The 27,859-nt window shown below is 40.8% G+C and overlaps 1 protein-coding gene and 1 long non-coding RNA gene across 9 annotated transcripts in view; one reads left to right on the forward strand and one right to left on the reverse strand.

Moving 5' to 3' along the window:
* GASK1B (golgi associated kinase 1B) overlaps positions 1-13,713 on the reverse strand; it is a 66,802-nt gene extending 53,089 nt beyond the window's left edge. The window contains exons 1-2 of one of the 5 annotated variants that reach the window (XM_046656628.1): positions 13,588-13,676; positions 309-370 (exon numbers count right to left, since the gene is read on the reverse strand). The gene's annotated coding sequence lies outside the window, so the exon portion shown is untranslated. Of the gene's footprint in view, positions 1-308; positions 444-13,587 lie in introns of those variants that run through there. The other 4 variants (XM_046656629.1, XM_046656630.1, XM_046656626.1 and 1 more) reach the window with 4 other exon arrangements.
* On the forward strand, positions 262-23,271 carry LOC124237198 (uncharacterized). 4 transcript variants are annotated; one of them, XR_006887957.1, is made up of 7 exons: positions 476-545; positions 4,208-4,305; positions 4,753-5,001; positions 5,341-5,391; positions 7,611-7,685; positions 22,328-22,408; positions 22,873-23,271. It is a non-coding gene; the product is annotated as an uncharacterized LOC124237198 (long non-coding RNA). The 4 variants fall into 4 exon arrangements; XR_006887956.1 differs by lacking the exon at positions 476-545 and adding an exon at positions 262-388 and having other exon boundaries at positions 4,753-5,391; XR_006887954.1 differs by having other exon boundaries at positions 4,753-5,391.
* Positions 23,272-27,859: the final 4,588 nt, after the last annotated feature.

Raw genomic sequence — 27,859 nt, forward strand, 5'->3', positions numbered from 1 at the left:
GATGGTAAGGGTTTTTTAAATAGTTTAAAAAATAAACTTTAACTTGAAATTCTGAAAAAACAAATGCCGTACAGAAGCAGTTTTCATTCAAATAATTTCCTACTGATTTTTAACCCCTGGGAGCCCTCTAGTGTCCTGTTTGGAAATAGACTCAGAAATCTCAGTCTCATGAAGTTAAAAAGGACTGAGAGCGTTTGCTTAGCAGCCGCCAAATAAATACCTAATAAAATGAGGAAACCGATCCCCCCGCGGGCCATCCCACGGACCTGGGGCTTAGAGCCCTAGGCTTTCCAGGGACTACGACTCACCTTACCTTCTGGACCGTTCACAAAGTGGCATTTGTCTCCCGCCACTTCTAAGAAGAAAAGGCCTAGAAGTTCATAAAAAGGTAAGAAAGGGTTAATGCAAATGAGGAAAAAAATAGAACAGGGAGATAAGAGCACACATCCATAGAGAAAGACATTTATAGTATGCCGTCGCCCGGTGCAACAGTTCACAAAAAGAAGTCGTGGACTCTCTCTGATTGGAGGTTTTTTTAAAAACAGGTTAGTAATTGGTTTAGGTAGTTTGCATGTCCTGGCACAGAGGCAGGGGTTGATGACCTCCCCATCTCGCTTAGGCTAATTCTTTCTGCTTCTACGGCAAATAGGATCAGAAGGCAGGAAGGGGACAGGGGCTGTCTTCCCCACTGGAAAAGAAGTTTATGATTCTGCGGTCAGAGATTACAGTATGATGTCTAATCCTAGTAATATTACATTTTACAATGCAGAAAAGGTCAAAGTATGGGAATATATATAGAAGGAAAGAATGAACTTCCAGGTGATAAATGCCGAAAATTATAATAGCACTGCTACTTTAGCCTCTTAAACTCAGACCTCTCTTCCTCTTTACAATTCTGCTACATGCGGGAAGGGGAAGGAACAATTCTAATATTGACAGTGGCCTACAAGTACCTGCAGGTTTTAGCTAAACTTCGTGAGAATTCACGCATCAAAGCAACTTTCTTTGTGCTCCCAAACTCTGAAAGCACACTGCCAGAAGCACAGAATTATTTTCTAGATAGGAAATGTTAACTTCTTGAAAGGGAACCATGACAGAGCCGTTTTATTACAACTATCATATTATTTTTACATATTGAGAAGAATAACTGACCTGACTCTTTAAAAATTGAAAGTAAATCTTTGGCAGAGGTCCAGTTATAATAAGCAGAAGGCTCTGCTGGCTGTTTCTAAAGGAACTTTGTAGTGGAGACGTGCTTAGGGAGGAGATAAGAGTTGGGTGAGTTAGTAAATTTGGTTGACTGCCTCTTTTCCCCCAGCAAAAAATGTCTCTTTAGGAAAAGACCAACACATTGCCTCTTCTTCTTCTTTTTTTTTTTTTTTAAAGATTTTATTTTTCCTTTTTCTCCCCAAAACCCCCCAGGACATAGTTGTGTATTTTTAGTGATGAGTCCTTCTAGTTGGAGAATGTGGGATGCCGCCTCAGCATGGCTTGATGAGCAGTACCATGGCCGTGCCCAGGATTCAAACCGGCGAACCCCTGGGCTGCCTAAGCGGAGTGGGCGAACTTAACCACTCGTCCACAGGGCTGGCCCCACATTGCCTCTTCTTATAGCCACCAGAAGGATTAGTGGAAGCTAAAGAGTGTGATATTTAGAAATGGGTTCCAGAGGGAGAAAGCCTAGCTTTGAGTTGTCCTCCTTCACTTCTTAACTGTGGTCCCTCGTGGCAGGTAACCTTACCTCTCGAGCCTCAGCTTCCATATCTTAGAGGAGAACAACAATAGCTCTTACTTCCCCGGTTTCTTGTGATGATTAAATGAGATAGTGGTGACAGAATGATACTTTGAAACACTAGGCAATGGGTTTTTATCCTCCCAACATCTTATTGAACTCCTCAGTGGCCCTTCTCCCGGCCCAGGCAGTTTGACAGGGAGTCACCATTGCACCAAGGGGGTGCTGTCATGGTCGATTAGAAACAAGCTCATTGAATTATTGGTGTAGCCAATATATTGACATAACCAATAGAGTGGACAAACAACACTCATCAGATGTAATCAGAACACAATTTTAATCATTCTCTCCATTGCCTTTTCAAACCTGCCCTGGAACCTAGTCGTTCTTATCAACTCCTTTGGATAAAAACTCAGACATGAGGGGCTGGCCCCGTGGCCGAGTGGTTAAGTTCGTGTGCTCCGCTGCAGATGGCCCAGCGTTTTGTTGGTTCGAATCCTGAGCGCAGACATGGCACTGCTCATCAAGCCACGCTGAGGCAGTGTCCCACATGCCACAACTAGAAGGACCCACAACAAAGAATATACAACTATGTACTGGGGGCCTTTGGGGAGAAAAAGGAAAAAAATAAAATCTTAAAAAAAAAAAAAAACTCAGACATGACATTTGCTAGTTACACTTAGGCTTTTTAAAATGTCTCCAGTCATTTTAATCAAACATACACGCATACATAAACTAATCAAAGTGTTTGATTCTGTATAATAGTCCGAATTTTCACATTTCTTTTAAATATAAAGCATTTCCTTTCTCTAGAAGTTAACTGTCCCTCAAAAATCATAGCCAAACCTACCGAAAAGGGGGAGGGGAGACCTATGTGGGATTGTTTTTTCCTGTCTAGACCTTCTTTTCCTCATTCATCCACCCACTCGCCCCTCTTTGAGTCTGGCTCTGGCTGTTCCAGAGTTGAAGGGTCATGGGGAGGGCTAAGTAGTAACAATAGATATGTTCTTGCTACTCCATTGATCTTTTCGTCAGTTGACTTACAAACTCTCTGGGCTTAGCAGGTATATAAAGCTGATGCTCTGGTGGGCATTTTGCAATTGCTTCAAAGACACCACTATTATCACTCTCTGGCTGATTGTTGATGTCTCCTCAGCCCCTGGGAATCTGGCCGCCCGCTGTTCTGTTGAGGTCATTTGCTTCTTCAGGCTGTTCTCTTGGGCAGCATTTAAGATGACCAGCAGGCTGCCTTTCTCGCTTGGGCCTGTATGCATCGCCACAAGGGGTCCCATAGACAGTCACCCTCCTTTGCCCCGGCAACCTCAGGCTTCCCAGTGCAGCAACCTACTTCTCTTGGCATGGGGGACCCTCATTTTTAGAACAGGGAAGCGGTTGCCATCTGCTGCTCATGGTCATTATTGAAACTGAACAGAAAAGTGTTTTCTACCGTGAGGTATCTTGGGGCTCAAGAGAGAAGTTTAATTTAGCTTTAGAAAAATAAAGGTAAATTTCTTGATTGAGCAATGGTTTGAAAGTGTGTTGCCACAATATACCATTGACGTATAACATGTGAGGGCACATAGAACACTCAAAACATTTGTTATTGTTATTAATATTATTAGATCAGAGGGACTGATATAATCATCCTCATATGTAAAGTATTTTCTCTCCAATAAAAAAAAGTCTATGAGGATAACAGTGAAAAAGTAGATGATAAGACAATGGTATGGCTGATAAAAATTACCTAGGAATCTTTTTATACGTTTATGCAGGATGGACACAGAAAAGCAACATGAGCAGGAACTGGTAATGTTCTATTTCTTGACCTAGATGGTATTTACAAAAGTAAGTTTATTTGGGATAATTTGTTTATACGTTTATGATTTGTGCATTTTTCCATATATGTAATTTATGCTTTAACAAAATTGAAAGTGGTGATAGGTAAACAAATATTTACTTTATATATTGCATCGGCCGTACCTCTATATAGAAAGAGAGTAGCAGAGTAAACATATTTTACATCTTTTTTTATTTACAGTGAAGAGTTCACAATAATTCCATCACTTGAAAATTAAAAAGTTAAAGAACAATGGAATCACTGAAAATTTTTTAAAAATACCTAGATGCCTAGGCCTCATCCACCTCCCTAGGGATTCTGATTTAATTGGTCTGAGGTGGAGCCCAGCAATCTGTAGTCTGAAAAACTTCTAATGTACAGGGTTATAATTCGCTCTTCTAAAAGTTAAACGGCTGGCTTTGGAAGCAAATTAACACATTTTTACAGTGAAGCAGTAAGTCTTAGGTTTCATTAGCAGTGACATAATCTTTAAATCCTTCGAGACTTCCAATTGCAAGATCCAAGTGTGGTAAAGGCCTTTCTCCATCAGCCTGGGAGAGCTCCGGGACCGGCCTACACAGTGAATAGGCCTCCGGATTTCCAAGCCCACAGCGCTCTCATTTCCCTACCCTTGTCAGGAGTGCCATTGGCTGCTTCTGTGGGCTCCAGCTCACCCACCTCCTGAGAGCCATTTGGAAAGAGAAGAGGACTATGTAAGGACTCCAGTCACTGAAAAGTTAAGTACTGAGCTTTTCCTTGCTGTTGTTGACCCATGCTTGTTATGTAGATCACAGACCTACAGATGGACACTTTGGTCCTGGCTCTGTGCTGACCATACCCTCCCCTGGGTCCCTAACCCTTGCTCACCACCCTCCTTCCCTCTAGGACCCATAGCCTTTCTGGAACTATAATCCTGGCTTTACCCTAGGGTCTTGGGTACAACCTCTGTCCTGCTTGTCATACGGAGTTTGCTGATACTTTTACTATCTACTCTAACACCAGGCCTGGGCAGTCTCAAACAGGCCTGTCCTGCCACTGAAAAACTCTTAGCCTTATAATCTTTGAGATTTTGTCATAAAAGTGTTTAATTGATACCAAGAAGTTTGTAGTTCCTTAAATAGTGCTCTATAGTATGTCTTTAAAACTGTATGCAAGTTAACAGTTATTGTATTATGTTTTATAGAAATGTGTGCACTTCTACCTGACACTTGAGTACTCACTCCTAAGGACATCTTTCCTGTTGACCTTTACCATCACATCTACTTGTGGAGGAGAAGCACTTTAAAGGAAAACCACCTGTCTCCTCAAGGCTAGCCTCACAAATCTATGAAGTGACACTGAGTGCCACAGCTCAATCTCTCACGTGTGACCAAGAGAGCACCAGGGAGGCGTATTTCCAGGGGATGAAGTGCCTGGCATTTCATCACGTTGGGTATTCTCCCCTCTATCTACTATGATAGCTGGCAAAGAGTAGCATGAGCCCCCTGCCTTTTCCCAGTAAGGAAATCTCCCACAAGAATCCATTTAGCCTCATTTCCTCAGAAATGTTTGTTCCATTTATTTAAAGTTTTGTTTGTGTTATGATGGTTCTGCCACATGACCAGAAACTGAGCACTGTTTGCATAGACGGACCATAATACAGGAAACAGATAAAATGTGTGATAGCCAATTTGACATATATTTTAAATAACAGATATTTATATGGTTGTTATTTCACTTCTGGATAATTAGATGATTTATGCATGTTATAATGATCAGCATTGTTTTATAGTTCTAAAACCCAAGCATGCACGGAGTCATCATGGAGCAAGAGAAGAATTTAGTAAGTCAGAGGCTACTTGAGTTCCTTTTAAAAGCCCTTGGATAATCTAGACAACTAAACTTCTCTGTTTCAGCCGTGGCTGCTGAAGGCCTCAATCCTCCGCCTCCCAGGCCACACACACAGAGGCACGGATGGACACGCTGGCCTGAGGTCATTCTTGGCTTAGGATAGACCAACCCGAGTGGTTTTTGGCCTGTGTAGATGAGTCAAGATCGGATAAAGCTGTCCTGATTCTTCGGCTCCTTGCAGGAAACTAGAGCAGAGCTACAAATTATCTCTTCTCTCCTCACCTAAGGCATAGTTTGTGTAAAAGAAATGAGCTGCAGAGTACATTTAAAGGAAAGAAGGCCCCCTGGCTACACTAGATTAAATTTGGCACATTAGAAATACATTGAGGTTATAAATAAATACCATAAAAGTGCAGGGGAAGAAGATAGAAATGTGGGGTCCTTTTTTTATTTATATCTAGCAGTTTTGAGACCCGGTTGTGTTCCCCACTGTGATTCAGACATGTGCAGCATATCTGGTAGATTGTCGGGGTGTGGAAGCTACACGTGCATGTTTTCTGAGTTGACAGAGAACCCGATTAGAAAAGACAGGATGTGTTAATATCATAGACCCTGCCCATCCACCTATTCCCTTCTCCCCAGCGCTATAGATTCAAGCCCCAGGAAAGAACTACAGGCGAACACGGATGGAGATATTTTCATGAGTTATTCTGTGAGATATTGAGGCCCCGGCAGCTTACTCTGATTTCCAGGCAAGGCAATGTGACACAGGGTCAGGGGGCATCCCATTCTGTCCACCACTTCCAGGTGATGGCAATTTGGGGAGCACTGGTAGGTAGCACCCTGGGGTGGACCTCCTGGTTCCCATGGAAGGCAGCAGCAGCAACAGAGCAGCAATGGGCTTGGCAGTGAGCCACCCTTAAGTAGCTGCACAAACAGAAAATATTCATGAGAGGCTGGTATGTGGTAACCAGAACTGACGGGGTTACAAACACATGAGTGACAAGCCCTGGCATCACTGTGACAAAAGTGAATGCTTTTCTGAGAGGTGCCAGAGGTCTTCTTTTATGCAGGAAAGGGTAAGAGTCAGAGCAATCTGAGTCACTCCCACTAGAGAATGCTTGGTACCCATAGGCTGGTGAGACTTGGGGAAATGGAGGTTGTACGGTCACTTCATATATGGATGACCCACTAAATGCCATTCATTAAAGCTGGGTTCTGTGGGTTGTATGTAGTGTCTAAGGCACTGCCTGGCTCAGGAATGTCTCAATAAATATTCCGTGAATGAATGAAGGAATGAGTGAAAGTATTAAGATGATAAAGCACGACCACTAGACCAGTGGTTCTCAAAGTGTGGCCCTGGCCCAGCAGCATCACTTTGACCTGGGAATTTGTGACAAATGCAGATCTTTGAATCCCATCCCAGACCTAGTGAATCAGAAACTCTGGAGGAGAGGCTTTGTAATCTATGTTGTAACAGTCCCTCCAGGTAATCTGATGCTAACATTTGAGAACCATGGTCCTAGTTGAGAAACCCAAAAAAGAATGGGGCAGGCCAGGAAGAAGATAGAAAAGTGCCAAAAGAGGAAAGATAGAATAAAGTAAAAAGCTGTAAGAAGATTCAAAACAAAATTTGCAATTTACATAAAGTTGTTTTGGACCTTTTCCTTCTTTATGAGAGTTCCATTTCTTCCTGTACATTTCATCCATTGGATTGGGAAAGACAAACTATGTTAATGTCACATACTGTGCCCAGCCAGCCGCCCTCACCTACTCAGATTCTAATCCCTTTCTCACTGCAAGATCATAGCATGTAGACAGTGGACAAAGGAGAAATTGGAGAGACTACAATTCACAGCCCATAGAATGAAAACCAGGAGCACTGGGGGCTGAGCGTGGCGGGACTAAAGAAAATTGCAGAAAGAAATCAAATCCCCTACAGGCCACCACCCGTTCTGCAGCCATGAAGATGCCCTGTATAGTAAAATCACAGTTTTCCAAAAGGCTGTCATCAGGTTCCCATGAGCACATATGTGTAGCATAGCCCAAAATTATAAGCCAAAAGGCTTTGGTGAGAAGCCTGGAAGGGGTTCTGAAATTAAAAGGATGAACAGATACAAAGCCATATAACACACAGAAGAAAATTAAATATTTTGTAAGAATGAACATGTTGTTTCTCTAAATATAACACACCCAATTACTTTCCCACAGGAAATCACCAACGCTTTGGTTAAGAATGCACATTATTTTGCAGTTCTTTGGGGAGCGAAGACAACCTTGACTGAGGTAATCACCAGCTCAAAGGCAATGCTCTTTGGGTTTTTTTTTCCTTCTCCAAAGCCCCAGTGCATGGTTGTATATATTCTAGTTGTAAGTCCTTCTGATTCTTCTATGTGAGCTGCCACCACAGCATGGCAACTGATAGACTGTTGGTTCTGCAACTGGGAAGCCAACCCAGGCTGCCAAAGCAGTAAGGGTCAAACTTTAACCACTAGACCATCAGGCTGGCTCACAACACTCCTTGTTTTATAGTTGCACTAATTAGTTATGGTAGAAAAATAGCCAGACGATATAGTTTATGACAATAAATCTCCATTTAATTCAGTTGAGTTGAGGAATTTGTAAACAAAATATTCTCATCTCAGCTGGGTGCTTTTAGCATTGCTATGGACTGAATGTTTGTGTCCTCACAAAATTCATCTGTTGAAACTTATCACCACTGTGATGGTATTCGGAGATGGGGCCTTTGGGCAGTAATTAGATCACAAAGGTGGAGCACTCCTGATGGAATTAGTGCCCTTGTAAGAAGAGACAAAAGAGAGCTTGTTTCCCCTCTCTCTCTCTCTCTTTCCCTCTGCTATGCGAGGACACAGCAAGAAGACAGCCATCTACAAATCAGGGAGAGGGCTCTCACCAGAACCCAACCATGCTGGCACTCTGATTTCAGACTTCTCAGCTCCAGAACTGTGAGAAATAAATCTTTGTTGTTTAAGCCACTCAGTCTATGGTAGTTTGTTATAGCAACCCAAACTAAGATACGTGTTTAATTTTGCTCAATTTCCTCATCTGAAAAACTGGGATTATTATATCCAGTTTACAGGATTGTTCTAAGAATTAAATTATGTGTTACATAAAACATTTAGCACAGTGCTTGACACACAGTAAGAGGTAATGGCTCATTCAGTTGCTCTCTTTTTCTTGCAAAGGTGATGCGAATGACTAAGCATCCTCTAAAGAGACCATAAGAAAACACTCATGGATAAAGCATTGATCAATACATAGTTTCAGGTTCAAGAAATAGTCATCAGTCTTACTAAATTACTAATGCAGCCAATTATCCAGAATTTGCTTCACTATCTCCTTCTATGCTTGACAAAGGACTTGGACAATCAGGAATATATTCTACATGCTACTTTGGATTCAAATCTTTGGTCAGTTTTGCCTTTGATATTTAGAACTAGTCTATGCTAACCACTGTGAGGCTCTAGTAAGGTGGGGCCTTAGCAATGTAATTGAAATCAGGGGGCTTGTCATCCAAGATATTAAGTATAGATCACACATGGAAGAATTTCCCCTCTGGTGATTTGACACTTTCCAGCTGATTAGACACATTTCGCGTATGCCTTTGGCGATATTACCAGAACAACAATGACTGACGATAATAGTATGATATTAGTTTAATATTAGTTTTACTATTCTTATTAATAGCACCTCATAGGGTTGGTGTGAGGATTAGATGAATTAATAAATAAAGGCCTTTACCATATAAAGAAAAATTAACTTTGTTGTTACCAGGACACTGTGGTGGGGAAAAATAGACCTTAGAAATATTCACTGATTATGGCCAAAAAGAGATTCAGAGTTAATCATGCCTGTTTACATATTGTTCAGGAGTGAGGTCACCTAATTATTGGATCATTTTAGATAGCCAATTCTCCTGGCAGGTATCTCCCTAATATGGAGAAATTTGTAATAATTTCTCAGAGACTGAGGTATCTGTTCCGTATCTTTAGACTCTTGTATTAGTCTTCTTATTTTTTCATTTAAAATATCTTTGGAGCAATGACTACGTGACAGGCACTGTCAAGTCACTTTGGGTATAGCAGTGAAAAGGATATACAATGGTCTAGCAGTGAAGGAGCATATATGAGCCTACCTTCTAGATTGGACCCCTTCTAAAACTTTCTCTATCAGTTCTCCACATTCTTTCCCATCTACCACAACTTAGAACCTGCCCAAACCTCACAGACATGTCTACTTTCAGATCTCAGTTCTTCCCATTCTATCTGGTCTCAAATAGGAAAATTCTAATCAGGCCAAATTTATCATCTGCCAAGTGACAGTCCTAGACTGGTTTGATTAGTTTTATAGATTATTCATTTCAGTTTGATAAATAATTCAACTGCCAATGTGTCATAAATCTCAAACCAAACGAAAGCTTATTTTCACTTACTCATTTATTGGATCCTGGGGAAAAAAAAGACACTTTAATTTTCCTTAAGAAAAAAAAATCCTTAAAGTTAGTTGAATTTCAGCTAACAGGTGAATAACTCTCCCTCTAAAATACATAAATTTTTTAAACAAATGAAAAAAAGTTTAAAAGATGGGAATGTAATTTCTGCTGCTAAATCTTTATATGTCTGAGAAGCTTAGCTAATCTAAGTTCATCACTAACATTTTTATTACTTTTTAAGTTTTCCACAGAGAGCACAATTCGAGATTAAAACATATAATTTCTACTTGAGGCTATGTCAGGCTAGATCCTCTCCACGGCCTTCTTAACTTTAGACCGAGATAAAGAAGGAAAAACATAGATCCACTGCTTATAAGCTCTCTAAAAAGGAAAGATTCCCAAATTTAAATTTTCCACAAATGGATATCAGTTTATATGAGGTGAATATGAGAAATCACCAAGCATACAAAGAAAAAAAAATGGGAGACAGAGAAATTTTAGAATGATCAGAATCCAAATATAAACTTGGTAGATATAAATAATGTTTAAAGGAAGATGAAGCAAGCATGCAACAAGAAAGGATTCAAAATGATTGAGTACATATTTGAAAGTAATTTTAAAATAACATTTAGAAATGATCAAAGAAATTGTTGAAATTAAAATTCATTGGATAAATTTTTGGCCCTGGACAAACAGGCTAGCTGATATGGAACTAAATCTTCTACCAAAAATAACTTTAAAAGTTGGGAAAACATAAGCAATCCTTTGAAGGCGTTGGAGAGCCAACACCAGCAATACTGAGCAGTTAGAATTCTTAGAAAAGGGAAGCACACAAGGTACACTGCACATTCACCTCAGAATTCTCCTGTGGGCATTTTTCAAACTGTGGCAAGGGTGAAAAGAGCCCAAGAAGAGAGCAGCCGTCTCACAGGTCTGAGACAGATACTGAGTTCAGGAATGCCAAAGGAGCTGGGACCTGAGGAGTGAAATATTGGAGAGAAGGGAACTTCAGAGAAAGTGCCCAAAAATATGCATTCAACTTTCCCTCAAATTGCTGGTCAGCTTTTGAGCTGTGAACATGCAAGGCAAGCCTGAAGAAATGCAGTGAAGAGCATCAGTCATGGGTGTCCAAGATAATGTCCCATAGTCGGTGGGGTCCTCCAGGAGTTGTTAAGTTGAGGTCAGCAAAATGTAGAAAAGGTGCTGTTAGGCCTCTTCCACCCCACCCACAGCCCAGAAACACCACCGGACTTTAAAGCATGATCTTCAGCTGGGCCAACCCGGTTACTACCGTGCAACTGGGGCTGCTGCTTTCACCCCCAGCCCAAAGGGCCAGTGTAAGTGAAGGGCACTGGAGCTTAAGTTTCTTTAGGTTCATGATACATCCACCTCTGCACAGAGCCTGGGTGAAGAGAGGCACATTTGGCAGTAGCCAGCAATCCTAGAGAGTTGGACCACCAGGAGCTGTGCTAACAGAAAAGCTGAATTCTCTGCCTCACAATATGGAAGCTTTTTAATCTTTCCTGCACTCTATTCTCCAAGACTAAGTTAGTTGTAACCTCTTCTTTCTCCCTCTGATTTAGTCTTCCTCTGTACATCTAATAATTCCCTCTGCTTATTTCCATTATTTCACTTATTCCATGGTGTTGTCATTTGTAATTAGTTGGATGCTTTTTTTTGTTTTAGGCAACAGAAAACCTGAAAACCCAACTCAAGCTTCCACAAAAAGCCATTTTATTGGCTAGGGTCACTCAAACATCCAGAGGGAGAGTAGACCTCAGTGAGCTTCAGTCACGTCCAGCTATGTTTCTTTGTGATTCTCTTAGCGGTACCCTGTCCAATGGCTGACTTTCCTCCTGACCTCAACGTGTCTTCCTAAAGCAATGGACCCTACATGATCACTCTTTCATGTCTAGGTAAAAAAGATTATAAGCATTTTGCAATCACCAAACAAGATTTCTGAGCTTTGTGCAGAAGACAATCACTATAGCTAAAAGAATGTCATATAGGTTTACACCTTGGTTGCATGCTCGTTGCTGGACCAATAAATGTAGTAAATGATTTTGAATTGTCCCTTAGCTGGATGTGATATCAACCCCACAAAAATCCTTAATTTCCTGGCTTTTACACAGTGGAAACAGTTAGGATGGTGTTGGGTAGACAAACAAAACATCCATTATAAGCATGGTAGATTTTTTTCTATTGCTCCCATAAAACCATGACAGCCTGGAAGAGAGAGACAGTACTGACCTATCTCTGTATCTTCAGGTCTTACCTCATGGCTGGCATATAATCAGTATTCGAGAGTCACATGAATGAATGAACAAATAAAATAATAATTGATTCTCCTCAGAAATATATTTGTCACCAACCACTCCTATAATTCTTAAAGCATCTTGTAAGTGTAATAATATTTACACAATACCTTATTGTTCAATCCCACCCTGCATGGTTATAATTTTTACCGATTTCTTCCTGGGTTGTTCACTTGATTTCAACACATTACGGATTATTTTTAGAGCTGCTATTAACACAGACTTCAATTGCTGTCCTGTTTTCCCCTTGAGCAGTGAAGCAGTTGCCATGGAAACAGAATCCAATACCTCTCTCTAGAGCCTCACATCAATGCAATTTGATGAGAGGGACTAACATACTACCTCCTACCTCTATTTTATAAGTCTGAGGATCTATTACCTCAAAAAGATGATATTCAATACTGGGGAAAGGCATACTTGATGAAGTATGGGTTTGACAGCTTGTCCAAGAAGATATATCAGAGCTCTCATCTGGAAATAATGCCTAATCAGAGTTGGAGAAAGGTTTTAATGCTTGAATTGACTAAAAAATCCAAATAACAAGGTAGATTTCATTTAAAGGTGGAAAGAAGGATCATTTTAATTGGCACCGCTCATTCAGTATAAAGTCAGCCGCATAACCTTTCTCAGAGAACCGTGTATGCTGATTATGTGGGGGATGATGCTTCCCCTCAACTCCACCTACACAAAAAGTGAGATTTGAAGTCTAATCCAGATAGACTGATAGACAGAGGGTGGTGTAAATTCCCAAGCATCTCTGGGCGAGGCGGCTCCCCAGGGCAATTCTCTGGAAAAAGTTGTAGTTCTAAGCTTTAGCTTCTCTACTTTCAACAGCGGGGGGAAGGGTACACTATGTGAGGAACTCTGTGGGGAACCAGTAGCATCAACCACATATGAGTAGAAACGACTCATCACCAGGTCCTAAACTCTCAGCTGGGACAAATTTTCATAGTATAAGACTAAGTTTTGACCTTGTCAGCACTCCAGAATCTTTTATTTGCTGGCTGGGAGTGCTATGATGGAATTTTCTATCCCATTGTCAGATGTTTGCACAAAGTCTATCTCTGTGGGTAACCTGGCTTAATCCAAGGATATGGTCTGGAATAAGCCAGGATGGGGTAGATGTAGGTGACAAAGGGGCAGTGAGGGAAAGATTACAATACTAGAATCAACTGTGTCAACTGTACCTAAAGCATAGGGACCTAAGCAAAGCAAGTAGTGAGCAGACTAGCCACAGCCAAGTAATCACAAGGGGTATTGAATTTTAGAGCTAGGCAGCTACCGATGAGCTCATGCATGAGAAAGAAAGCAAAGATGTGCATATACAGCCTGGTACCAGGTCAATAGACTGAGATGGGTACTGCAAAAAGAGAAGGGCAGAAGGTAAGGCTGGGGTGTAAGACAACAGTCAGGATCTCACCTGATTTTGTTCTGGGATCCCAGTAGATTTCGTCGTGGGATCTTTTTCTTAGTGTTTTTTGGTTTTTTCTTTTTTGAGGAAGATTAGCCCTGAGCTAACATCCACCACCAATCCTTCTCTTTATGCTGAGGAAGACTGACCCTGAGCTAACACTGGTGCCCACCTTCCTCTATTTTATAGGTGGGACCTCTGCCACAGCATGGCTTGATAAGTGGTGCATAGGTCCATGCCCAGGATCCAAATCAGTGAACCCTGGGCCAGAGGCGGAACATGCGAACTTAACCACTTCGCCACCAGGACGGCCCCTTAGTGTAGTGTTTCTAACTGGGCAAGCAAAAGAGTTATATTTGGTTTCATTTTCTTTTTGATTATCTGCTTGTTTGGCTACAATCCTGGCCCTATCATGATGATGTTTTAAAGACGATTCTCCTCATACCTGCTCTTGGTCTATGCTTTCCCTGTCTCTCAATAAAAAGGAAGATTATCCATGAGCTAGATCAAGGCTGGCTCTCCTACGTGCCGTGGTTGCCACAGTTTTGTTGTTTGCTCTGTTGACCCTTGCCCTCATCCTAGCCCCATCCCAGCTGTTTCCAAAGAACATTCAGTTCCCGTCATTTTTCTGGGAGAGAAGCAGGTCAATATTATTAATGGAGTTTGTTCTACATACCACCAGGTTTGGAAATATTTTGTTGTCAAGACATGCAGAGGCTTCCTAACACTGAATACCTCGACAACAAAGCCAGACCACACTTGGCCCATTTCTACCTAGCATTCAGGGGCATTCCAGGTTGCCAGGTTCTCCGTAGGGCACTAGTTAGGGCTGTTTTCTTGCCTTCTTCATACTAGGCCCATTTCCAAGTGGCTAGGTACAGATCTTGTTCTTACTTGATTTGCTTTGGACAAAATTCCTGACCCGCTCCTATGCTACTTGACTCTTACTGTTTGCTCTGAACTACTTAAACCCTACCGTCCACACCTGCCCCATTTGCGTTCAGTACATCCATTCTTTCTTTCTCACCCATCTTGTTTTAACAATCTTACTAAACTCTCCTATCTCACTCCGTTATAGAATGGCTCAGATGGCTAGGCTGGATTGAGTGAGGACGTGTCATAGAAGAAGATGTCAGAGGAGAGCTCAGAGCAGGGCCAAGGCCTTGTAGGCCATTGTAAAGACGTTGGCTTTTACTCCTAGGGAAATGGGGAACCACCAGAGGGTTTTCAGCTGAGGAGTGAACACTCTCTAAAAATAACAGAAAAGGATCACTCTGGTTGTTATTTTAGGAACAGACTTTGGGGATGTGGGGGGTGGGAGGGTGAAAGCAGGAAAATCCTCTGCAAGGCTGCAAAATAATTCAGACTGAGATGATGGTGGCTTGATCTACGGTGGTCGCAGTGGAGGTGGGAAGATAAGAGAAGATCCAGATAGATATTTTAAAAGTCGAGGGAAAAGGATTTCCTGAAAGATTGGATATGGAGTATGAGAGAAAAAATGGAAGCAACCCTGACTCTAAGGGTTTCAATCTGAGCAGTTATTAAATACTTACATACTATTTCAGTAAATCATTGTGCCAGACACTAGTCTAAGCACTTTGCCAATCACAACCCACTTAATTCTCATAACAACCCTATGAGATAGACGTTATTAGCACTACCATTTTATAGATGAGGAACTTGACGCACAGATTGCTTAAATTACTTGTGCAAGGTCCCAGTGAATGTTGTTGCCATTAATTGAGATGGATCAGTGTAGGAGTGGAACATATTTGGAGCAGGTTTATGAGTTGGTTTTCTACTTTTTTGGGGTCTAGAAACCACTAAGTACCCACCTGTCCAGGCTCAGTCCACCTTTGCTTTCAGCTGGTATTAGTCCATTGTATACACTTCTTACCTCCAGGGGTTACTCTAGATTGGCACCAGGGCTCGCACAGCTTGGTCTTCCACTGGAGATAGTGATATGCTGGCAAATATTTACCAGTCCCTCAGGGAAAAAAGTCATTTTTGCTGAATATTTGCTGATTTCTGTGGTATAAATATTTGAACCATAGCCAATTTCAAACGTGATTTTATTGAATGTGGAATTTGGAAGAGATGCACACAATCTGCCCTCAGCTGTAGCATATGACTAACTGGAAACTCTACAATAATTTTCAAGTGCTAGTGAACGTCCAGCAATGGTAGTTTGGGGCTCCCAAATGAGAAGGAGAATATGGTTGGAAATGTAGCCTAAGCAGTTGGGAAAAATAATTTAGACTTGAACTAGTGATTGAAGTATAGATAATAAGGCAAGAATAGACAGAACAAATCCAAGGATATGAAATAACAAAGGGGCTACCTAATTATAGGAGAGTGAAATGGTTGAAATAGCGATTCTCGTTTGATGGCACAGGGGTCCAGGGAAGAGATGACTAGGATGTAAAACTGAAGAGTCTTCAAAGTCAGGTCGGTCAATCAGAAGTTTCAGGAGGAAGTAGAGGAAGAAATCCAGTCAATGTAGAAAAGAGGCGCCAGGGATCTATAACAGCAGATCTACGACAGCAGGCATAGCAGAAATACTCGAGCATAGTGTTTTGCCAAATGATTGCTTCTACAAACCATCTGCTTCTGAATCTCTGGGAGGCATTTAAAAAAATATCTCTGACTCAGTGTGTCTGGGCTGGGTCAAGGAAATGTATGCTTCTTAAAAGCTCCGTTAAGTGATTTATATATAATACCACATTGAGGAACCTGGTAAAAATCAAAGCCAGAGGAGTCAGGATATCAGAGTCCCAAGAACAAATAAAAGACTCCTAACTATGAGATTAAACTTTAGGCCCAGAACAGCAATGCCTTAAAGAAACAGGACACAGATAACACAGCAGCCATGTAAATGGAATACAGAAGAAGGAACTGATGCTGAGACCTGAAGACCAAGGGACGTGTTAGGCATCCTTAGCAAAAGTTCACAAAGAATCTTGTACACATCACCAAGAAGTTTTTAACTTCTTGGCAATGGGTGCCAAAAGAAAATTTTATTCCAGGAAATGATATGAACATTTTATCTTCACAGTAGGATGGAGGATAAAATACAAAGAAATAAGACTGGAAGTAAGAAAACTAATTAAAGAGGCAAATCAAGCAAAAGATAATGAAGGCATGAACAAAGCAGTGTCAGTAGGGATGGAATAGTGAGGTTAGTTTTAGAAATATTTTAGCTTTAGAACTAGCATAGGTTATCTGATTGGATATGGAGACAGAGGGATAGGGAGAAATTGAGAATAATTCCCGTTCTTCTGGATATAGCGACGGAAGGATAGGGAGAAATTGAAGAGAGTTCCCGCAGGTCCAACTAGGGTGATTCAGTAAACAGTGTCAATCAGGGAGACAGACATCTAAGAAGAAAAAGATAAGCAAGTGTGTATTCATCATTACTCTTGATTGCAAATGAGAGAAAATAACTGGCTTAGGCAAAAAGTGGTTTTTCTTGCTGCATGGAAACTGAGAAAGGATTAAACCAACGATGGTATAGTGGACTATGGTAGCTATAGTGTTCTTTTCTCAGAACATATTTTAATATCCCTTCCAATAACAGTTTTTGCGTTTTGAGTACAGCTATTTCTGACCTATGCACAGACATAAAAGTACCATATGAGCCATGTCTGGCCAGTCTGATTTCCCCACGCTTTTGGCCAGAATCACTCAGAGGTGGTCATGAGACCTCAGCTAAGCCAATCAGGGACCTTCATGAGACTTTGCCGTTAAAGCTAGCAGAGACTTTTCCCCTAGAGCTTTTGTCTTTGGGGTCACCATCTAGGAAGGATGGAAGACTGGAGCAACTTGCAACGCTCCTCCTCAGCCCCCTAGAAAAAGTCTAACTGCATGAAGTCCAGTTGAGACCAGCTCAAAAGCTGAGACAAGCCGAGATGAGAGTGGATAAAAAGAAAGACATAGCAGTTCTGAAGCATCTGTTCTGGGCATCAGTAGAGGCCTGGTCAATGCAGTTATTTCTGTGATCATGTCACTTACTTCAATATCCTTCCCAACCACATGAGAAAATATGTTCCTTTTTTCTCCCTTAGGCTAGTTAGCAATGGGTCTCTGTAAAATAAAGTATAAGATTTTCTGTTAATACCTGCCGAAAAGCTAGAGATACAACTGAGCCTCAGGAAAAACTAGATCCAGGGACTGCAATATCACCAGAATCTAGCCCTCCAGCTTTCACGTCTACTTTGCTCTGTATATTGGTTTCATTCTCTCTCACTACCGACTACTTTCCTTTACATAGTTGGAAATGTGGCTACCAACAGCTCCCTATTTTACTTCTCTTAGGTTCTATCTCTATTTTTGAACTTAGTTCTATCTCTATTTCTGAACTGGGTTCTATCTCTATTTTTGAACTTCGAAGCACAGAGAGTAAAAGTCAGTTTTACTTTCTGTGCTTCCAAATTCAAAAATACTACAGAAAAGATTCTAATCGACCTACCTTGTGTCATATAATAGATCAATGAATTATAATCAGGGTTTTAAAATACTACAATTAGCTTAGCTTGGGCCAGGTTGACATTGTGGGGACCTGGAATTGGCCACCCCAAGATATGTCTCTTTGGCATCAGGATTATTTGAGGCTGATTGCTTTTGATAAACTGGGACAGGGAAGGAGGCTCTGAGGAATGGAACTTGCCCTTTGTTAGGACACATTTACATTTGTAAGGTAAATCTCTATCTGTAAAAGGTGCCTCCCTCCCTGTACCAGGAAGAAGAAAGGAGATGACCTTCTCTCTAAAAAACTCTTAATCAATACCAAAGGCAAGGACTTAAAATCTGCATTTTATTGTGCTAGTCTGGTAACCTCCTGTAACTGACTTCCCTCCCCCTCCCAACGTTGGCATTTCTTAAGGATTAAGCATCTTTCCTTAGGCTAGGAACTGATTGCTGCGCTCACCTGTGACCGCTCAGCTCCAGACAATCGACTTGCCTCCTGCTACGCCCACCGAGATAGCAGAACCACTACCTGCTGTGTCCATCAAGCACTGTGCTGACAGGGCAATCTTGTGACTATTGTGGGAGGGACATTTCAATCACATGTGAAACACCCTGTTTGGGGGTGATGCGGGGTCGGTGAGCCGAGGAGTCGAAAGAAAGATTTCTTAGACTCTCAAGATCTGGCAGTAGTGCTCTTTTATTTAGAGAATAGTATAGAATAGCATGGGGACAGGACCCACAGGCAGTCAGAGCTCCTGCTGCTGCCCCGAATTGAGGGTTAGGGCTAATTTTATAAGGCATAGGTATATGATTCATCTCTTTACAAGACAAAGGAAAGAACATGAAAAAAAGTTAAAATGGTATCAGTGCGGGTGGGGTCTGGTCATTGGGTGATCCCATGACTTTTAGACAAGAATCAAATCGGATTAAGTAAAGGTTAGAAAGGTTAGACGCCACCACCCTAAACCAGTTACATGAGATTGCCAGACAGCAACCAACTTAAGTTCTTGCCTTCCCCATTAAGAGCTTCTAGAGATAAGACCATTCCCCCTTCTTCCTGGCACAGAGAGGGAGGCATCTTCACAGATAGAGGTTTCCCTTAGAAATGTAAATGTTTCCCAACAAAGGGGCAAAACAAATTCCACTCCTTGGAGCCTGAATCTCATCTGTAGTTTTAAAACTAACCAGCCTAAAAATCCTCATCATAAGCCATTTTAAAATTAAGCAGCCTAAAAATCCTCATCACCATGAACTGGCAGAGCTCAGGACCCCAAGATTTTTGATCTGGGCAATTGGAATAACGGGACTGACTGAGAAGGGGACTAGTATGAGTAGGGCAGGTTTCGGGTAAATTTGAGTCTTCTCTCAGGTATTTAAGTGGCGATGTCAAGTAAACTATAGAAATATTAGGAACTGGATTTTAGAAGCGCAATCTGGGCATTCCAATACTAAGAGGTCAGGAATTAAAGGAGGAACCATCTGTAGTGCAAATGCAGATGGCTGGCTTTTGTTTTTGTAATGCAAGTGCCTGGTTTAAGCTTTGATTGCGAAGGCATCCACTTCAAAGAGGCATCCACTTCAAAGATGGCTATCTCGGATAAACACGCTGCCAGCCGGACTAGATAAAGGGCCCCACCGTCCCACCCTCAGGCTCCTTTATTTTAGAGATCTTGGTTGATTTCGAAAACTGACCATTTCAGCCTCTTGTTTCTTTCTCTTCCTGTGCTTTAAATTCCTCCTCTTATGTTTTAAATTCACCAGTATAGAGAGAGTCCCAGAAACCCTAGGCCCCACCCTCCACCTCAATAAAAGCAGAACTCCAGGCCGGTGCTTTCGCATCCTCCCCTCCCCCGAGACCTCATTGTGTTGCCCCAGGTGTGCCATGTAATTTCCAGGACCTGTAATAATAAACCTCTTGTTTTTTTCAAAGTTTCCTGATGGTTATTGCTGAGGGTGTCTTGCAATCACAATAAGAACTACAAGGGCCAGTCCAGCCACAACATTGGTTATCGATCGGCTGAGACCCGCACAAAACACCAACCAAGCAGATTAATAAAGGAGCCTTCAGAGTATAAGAGAAAAACCAGGAGAACGTGGTGTTCTGGAAGCCATATGAGTGAAAAACATCAAAGAGAAGGGAAAAATCAACTGTGACAGATGCTGCTGAAGGGTCACATAAATAATGACAGAGAATTAACTGTTGGATTTAGCAATGTGGCTGCCATTGGTGATTTTGACAGTTTCCATGGATTGATGGGAGCAAAAGGCAAGAGTTATACTTTAGCCATGAATGCCAGCAGGAAAGACAGAAATTAAGTGGGACACTGTCCTGGAAACTAGAGGATGCATGGACATAGCACCTTAGGACTCTGACTCTTCCGTGTTCATAATGTTCCATAAACCATACCCCTTCCTCTATACACAGGGACACCTGAGGGAGATATTCGAGCATTGGGGGATTGATAAACTGAGCACTATTTATGGTTTTTATTTCATCAAGAAAGGCTGAGTATTAAAGCTTCTGTTTAAATGAACAAATCAGACTAAGTTTTAAATCAAAGTTAATGTTTTTGCTTCTTATCAGCAGGTGGGGAGAAAGACCAAATCTTCTAAAAACAAAACTAAAGTAACTATATTTTATCCTCATATTGGATTTGTCGCCTGTGTTAAGTGTTGACTCTTACTGGGTCCAATTTTCATTACAATTTTTTTCCAGATTTGTTGAGGTATAATTGAGAAATAAAAATTGTACATATGTAAGGTGTACGTGATGATTTGATATACTGACCATATACATTATGAAATGATTACCACAATCAAGCTAATTAGCATATCCATCATCTCACATAGTTACCCTTTTGCCTGTGTGTGATAAGAACACTTAAAATCTACTTTTTTAGCAGAATTTTAAATATTCAATACAGTATTATTAAATCTAGTCACCATGTTGTACTTGAGATCCCCAGAGCTTACTCATCATATAGCTGATAGTTTGTATGCTTTGACCAACATCTCCCCATGTCCCCCACCCCTCACCCCTGACAATCGCCATTCTACACTCTGCTTCTATGAGTTTGACTTTTTAGATTCCATGTATAAAGAAGATCATGCAGTTTTATTCTTCTGCGACTGGCTTATTTCACTTAGCATAATGTCCTCTAGGTTCGTCCATGTTGTCTCAAATGACAGGATTTCCTTCTTTGTTATGGATGAATAATATACCATTATAATACATATAGTAACATTGCATTATATACCACATTTTCTTTATCCATTCATCTGTCAGTGGACACTTAGGTTGTTTCCCTATCTTGGCTATGCTGCAATGAACATGACAGTGCAGATATTTCTTTGAGATACTGATTTCATTTCCTTTGGAAATATTCCCAGAAATGGGATTGCTGGATCCATTATAAATTTTCATTAATAAACTTCCCACAGCAGATCTGTAGCTAATGGTTGACATTTTTTTTCACATATATCTAACCTTTTTCTTATGATTATTTGGCAACTGTAAAGCTGTCTCTTACTAGTGGTTTTGGTCCATGAAATTGAATAATATCCAGGTGAGAGCCTAATGGGAGAAATCAATATGTCAAGTTTGAAAATGAGACTTGAAAAGTATAAAGGTAATGGAAACAGAGTCAAATTAAGAGGACTCAAAAGTCAGAAACAAAAAAAGTAAAGACATAGTTGATTGGCAGTGCATGAAGGAGGCTTTGAGAATTTTTGAACATGCATGTCAAGACATAGATACATGCTTCATGGATTTTTTTTTACTTGCTTCAGATATTTACTCGCATGTGTGTTTCAGGTCTATTTAAAGAGATCAGAATGAGGCATATATTTCATCATATTTTGGAAAGTATATTAAGAGTTAATCACCCAAGCATTGAAATCAGATGGATTTTGCCTTAAGAACTGGCACTACCACTTATTAGCCACGTGAATCTGAGCAAGTTACTCTTTGAACCTCGCTCATTGTCCTCAACCATAAAATGGAGATAAGGGCAACACATAACTCACTAAGCTGTTCTGAGAATTGAACGGGATAATGCAGATAAGGGCCTTCATGCAGTCCCTGCCCATAGTGGAGGATCATTAATTATTAGTTGTTATTAGTGTTAATGTACACCATCCAGAAGGCATTCTTTTAGAGCCCCATCAATATCTTTCTTTCCTCACTTATCTCTCCACCCCAATAAAAGCCCTCAGTAGATCTCATCAATAATGCTCTCATCAGCACCCTCAATGACCTTTCTCCTCTGTCCTTCCGCCACAGGTATAATGTTGACTCACCCTGTGAATCCACTGACTAGAAACGCTGTTGAAGAAAAATCACATACTTATGCCAAAAAGCAAGGTATGAGAGCATACGTGTATGCTCCTTTGTGCTCCTTGGAGGGAGTGTTAAAGATTTCTTATGCAGTAGGATATCCTGGCTAAGATAGAACTGGAGAGATTTTAAATTTTTGATGGGTAAAATCAAGTAAAAACTTTTAATTAAATGTGGCACTATGAAAAATTTTTGGTCTCTAAAGATGGGGACTTTAAATTATCCAGACGTGCTGTTCCCTTGTTTTTAGAAAATCAGCAGACAAGCCCTTTAACTATCCAAATTTAAGGCAAGTCTTTGTTCTCAACAAAGTTGTGATCTGTGGGCTGAACTTAAGTGTTGTGGTTTGATTAGTCATCATGTAAAGTAGAATCAGAGAAAGATCTCTGAGAATATTGACTTCAATTCTTTTATTACAATTATTGTTATTATTATTATTGGTTGATTTGTTTCTTTGATTTTGTTTTCTTTTGTTTGTTATATGTTTTGAGGCATAGAAGACAGAAGCAGATTTACTGAGAGACTGAGCATGAACAGAACTGCTCCAAGACCCAGAAGACATCACAGTGAGGAGAGACTTCCTCTGAGATTCTTATAGAATCCAACAGTGCTCTGCTCCCTCGGGGAGCTGCAGCTATGGGAACATGGGTATGGTGCCATATACCCATCAGTCATAGCAACAGGAGAGCTTCTTCAGACTACTTTGATGGTAGTGACGTTAGCCTGAGGAAGCCAGAACCAGAAAGGAAGAATATGAAGATGTCACACTGGGAGTGTGGGCACCTGTGAGGCCTCCCTTTGGAGACCGGCAGACATAATTGCAAGACACTTGCATGCTGAGGTCTTGTAAACATACTGCTGGAGGCATTGTAATTCGGGCATTAATAATAAAAGAGGTCTAATTTATATACCTAGACTGGCAAGCATTTCTTCCAATCTCTTTATATTACAAATTTTTAAAAACGAGACACAAACTCCTTAAGCATCTTGACCAAGATTTCCCAGGAAGGTACAGTGACTTATGCATCAATATTTTGGACTATATTAAGTTATAATAATATAGACTAAGAAAGTAAAAATCTTCCCCACCATTCATCAGCCCAGAATCAGAATCGCAGATAAAGCCAGGTGCAAATTTATCAGCAAACAATATTTCCCTCAAATACACTGTCAGGGAAGTAGGAGAAATCCCCCCTGCTTTTCCTTAAGGTTCTTACGGCTGGTCAAATAATCAAAGAGGCAGGTTTGCAAGAGAAAATCAAACCAAATTTAATAGCATGTATGCATGGCTGAAACCCAGAGGAAACTGAGTAACTCAGCCATCTGGCTGATTCTGCCTGTTTAAGTATCCTCAGCTACAGACAAGGAGGACATAGTGATCTGGGACTTCAAAGGGCTGGAAGACAATTTACATAGAGATGGAGTGCAAATGTTTGTTAAACAGGTTTTGCTAGGCCCAAAAAATGGGTTTCTTGGTGTCCTTTTATCACACCTATTTTACATCATACTGTAGCTATCACACGCTATGAGCTCCTTCCTGGAACAGGCATTCTATGTTAAAGTCCTTCAGGCAGTTTGAGGTGGGAAGGTCAGATGCTCTTCCTGAGTCTTTTGAGCCTTTATTGTCTTCAGCTCAAAATAGTCTGCATACCAGAGTGGCACATCTTGGGGCGACCTGCCCTGAGCCCCATCAACACACTGCAGCCATAAAATGCCATAACAGTCCAATTCTTGGAGTGTCTACTGATTTCTTACTGAGAAATCCTCTCTAAAATCATAGACTATCAGAAACATTTCTGTTTGAAATTATTTCAGTAAGAATAAAACATCCCACTCTTGCCTGGAGGAGTTAAGTCATGTGACACAGTGACGCAGCCTCGATTCACAGTCCATGTGCACAGCTTCACATAGTGGATCTCTGGCCATAACATTTGACATCTGTTTTTGTTACCGGTGCATTGGGTCCTTGTGGTGCCAAAGATGGAAATCAAGAGAGACAATGAGCAAGAGTGAGAAGATTGAAAGTTTATTAGTTTGTGCACAAGGGAGCCAATCACAGAAAGGGAAGAAAAGAGAGAGAGAGAGAGGTGAGTTGTTCTCCTAACAGCCACACTGTGAGGTTCTTATCAGGCTGGGGCAGGGGATGTGTATTCTGTCATGGCATGTAGAGGTGGGGTCCTGTTTGCGCCTGTGCTGTTGTGTAGGATCTACTACATGTGATGCATGTATCCTTAGCATGCTAGCTCTCCACCCCGGCTGTGATTTTTACTATGCTAATGGAGCTAGGGTCACCTTCAGTGGACTCCTGGGTGCTAGGATGCATGTATAAGCCCAGGAAAGTCCAGAGGCATGGAATGTGGATCTTGGTGGCCTCTATCTGATTCTCCTAGCTTGGTTAGGGGCCTTATCTTGTTAGGCCAGGGGCCTTGCAGATGGCCCTCTCTCCTTAGACTGGTTTCTATCTCAACTTAACTTCGTTTCCAAGAAAACAGAACCACAGGTCCATTTCACAGTCCAGAACTGATATTGACTCCTTTACACAAAGACCTACTTTGCTTTGAGCCCATCAAAACACTGCTTCATTTACATTGCACCTAAACCCACTCTTCTGCAAAATCCTATAATAACTGTCTCTTTTCCTTTCTTTGATCAAACATCCCACACTTCCTTTGATGTGCAGTCCCCTACATTCCCATGAGTCAGTAAACCTGACTTAGTTGATCTACAGGTTTGTGCCTTGTGGTCTTAGGCTGATCGGGGTAGGAAAAGACCAACGTTTGACTCCAACTTTGTGAGAGACCCTGAATGTGAACTGTTACCCAAGATGCTCCCGAATTCCTAACCCACAGAAACTGTGAGGAATAATAAATGTTGAGTGTTCTTTACGCTGCTATATTTGGGGATAGTTTGTTGTGTAGCAATAGATAACTAATATAGCTCCTGTGATCAAAATACTTCAGTGACTCCCAAATTTTCTCAGAGGAAAAGCCAAAGTCCTCCTGATGGCCCACAAGGCTCCTCATGTTCTGTTCACCCTCTTACTTCTGTAACTTCATCTTCTACCCCTCTCCTCCTCACCACCTCAATTCCTGCTACAGTGACCTCTTTATCAGTCCTCGAATGTGCCCCAGGACCTCTGCACTCACCATTCTCTTGCCCCACCCCCGACCTCTTTCAAGAATTTATCAGATGTCTCCCTTTGAGTGAGATCCTGACAACCTTCCAAAAACGCAGCTTCCCGGGGAGCTGGCCCCATTGCTGAGTGGTTAAGTTCGCGCACTCCGCTGCGGCGGCCCAGGGTTTCGGGGGTTTGGAACCTGGGCGAGGACATGGCACCACTCATCAGGCCATGTTAAGGTGGTGTCCCACATGCCACAACTAAAAGGACCTGCAACTAGGATATACAACTATGTACTGGGGGGATTTGGGGAGACAAAGCAGAAAAAAAATATATATTGGCAACAGTTGTTAGCTCAGGTGCCAATCTTTAAAAAAAGAAAAATGCAGCTTCCCTACCTACACCCACACCCATGCTCACTCTCCAGTCTCCCTCCCTCTGTTTTTTTCCTTAGATGGTATTACTATTTAATATACCTATATATGTTGCTTATCATCTGGCTCCCCTCATTGAGTTGGAGCAGAGATTTTTGTCTATTCTCAATGTTGAGAGCAGTGTCTGGGTTATAGTGCACACTCCATAAAGATTTGTCAAATGAATACATGAATGTTAAGGATGTAAGGATACCTAATTAATAGTAACTTTAAAATGTCTCAATCATAGACCTTTTGTGACCCACTCCAACTTTATAAAGCTGCTTCTAAAATTTACTGCTAGAAAAAGCTTTTCTTTCCTAAATAACTGTTTCGCAGAAATAGCAGTTAAACAGCAAAGTATCCTAACCAACTGTTTGCCTTTTTCCTTGTGAAACTCTGGCCAAATTGAAAGTCAATTATAGTAATTATATGGGTCTTTAGAGGCTTTACCTTTTGTTTTGTTTCATCTTGACTTTTTCTCTTATTTATAAGTTCCCTGTTTTGTACCCTCTATTCCTATTATTTCATTGTTTGTTGTCATTCTACACTGTTTTGAAGACTTTATGAAATTCATATAAATAAGTAAAATAAATAAATAGTGTTTTCTTAAACTCAGAATAGGTGATTAAAACTATCATTGGTTCAGCATATTATATGTACAGAATTGTGAACTTTTTTTTTTGAGGAAGATTAGCCCTGAGCTAACATCTGCTGCCAATCCTCCTCTTTTTGCTGAGGAAGACTGGCCCTGAGCTAACATCCATGCCCATCTTTCTCTACTTTATATATGGGACACCTGCCACAGCATGGCTTGACAAGCAGTGTGTAGGTCCACACCTGGGATCTGAACCTGTGGACCCAGGGCTACCAAAGCAGAGTGTGCAAACTTTTCTGCGCCACTGGGCCAGCCCCAGAATTTTGAACTTTTTAAGGAGCAAAGCTTTAATATTTTGCGAATTCTTATTTTAAAAAATCAATAAAAGGTAGTTTTATTATTCATCAAGGTAAACTTTATTGCAGGATATTTTACATGAAAAATATGCTTTGGGTCAGGACATGAACATTTACTTCAACATAAAATCATGAATTCTCAGTACCATAGCATATTTTTCCAAATATCAGGCTGTTCTTGGAAAATTTTGTTTGCTTCCATGATATAATAAAACCTTCCTGAAAATTATTTGTGTTAAACTGATTCCTTCTTTTCCAAAAAACACAGAAAGAGTTCTTTTAAACACTAAAGGGCATGATTATACTACCTAATAAATCAGCAGATTTTTTTCTGTCTTCACACAATTCATAATGTCTCCTTGTATACAGAGATCCTCAAAATGGGGAGCAAAAGTACATACCCTGCAGAATCCCCTATGATCAGTTAGCAACGAGGGGTAGTCTAGATTTTTTAAAGCTCCTACATCCATACATACCTCGAAGGGTCATAAAGTGATAGTTGTTTAGAGATTACATCTGGGAAATATTGGTTTTGATTCCATAGAAAAGAACAAATAGTACTTGACAGTAGATGTCTCACTTTATAAATACTTCTCTTGATTTAGTGAATGGCCAAAAAAGACAAACAAAAAAAATGTATATATATATCTTACCGTGTTTAAATATGATGAGGTATTTGATGTAGTGGGTGTACTTCACCCAGCTGAGGAAATAGTGTTAACTGCCACAAAATAATCACAAACTTAAAATAATATTTTTGTAGATTTTATTTTTAGAACAGCTTTAGATTTATAGAAAAATTACTCAGATAGGCCAGAGTTCCCGTATATCTCCTCTCTCCCCTCTCATAGTTCCCCTGTTATTAACATGGTACAGTAATTTGCATCATTACACATTAATGATGTGTTGCATAATCACAATTGATGAACCAATATTAATACATTATTATGAACTAAAGTTTATAGTTTACCTTGGGGTTTACTCTTTAGGTTG

Source organism: Equus quagga, chromosome 3 (assembly GCF_021613505.1).
Source record: "Equus quagga isolate Etosha38 chromosome 3, UCLA_HA_Equagga_1.0, whole genome shotgun sequence".
NCBI classification, from domain to species: domain Eukaryota; kingdom Metazoa; phylum Chordata; class Mammalia; order Perissodactyla; family Equidae; genus Equus; species Equus quagga.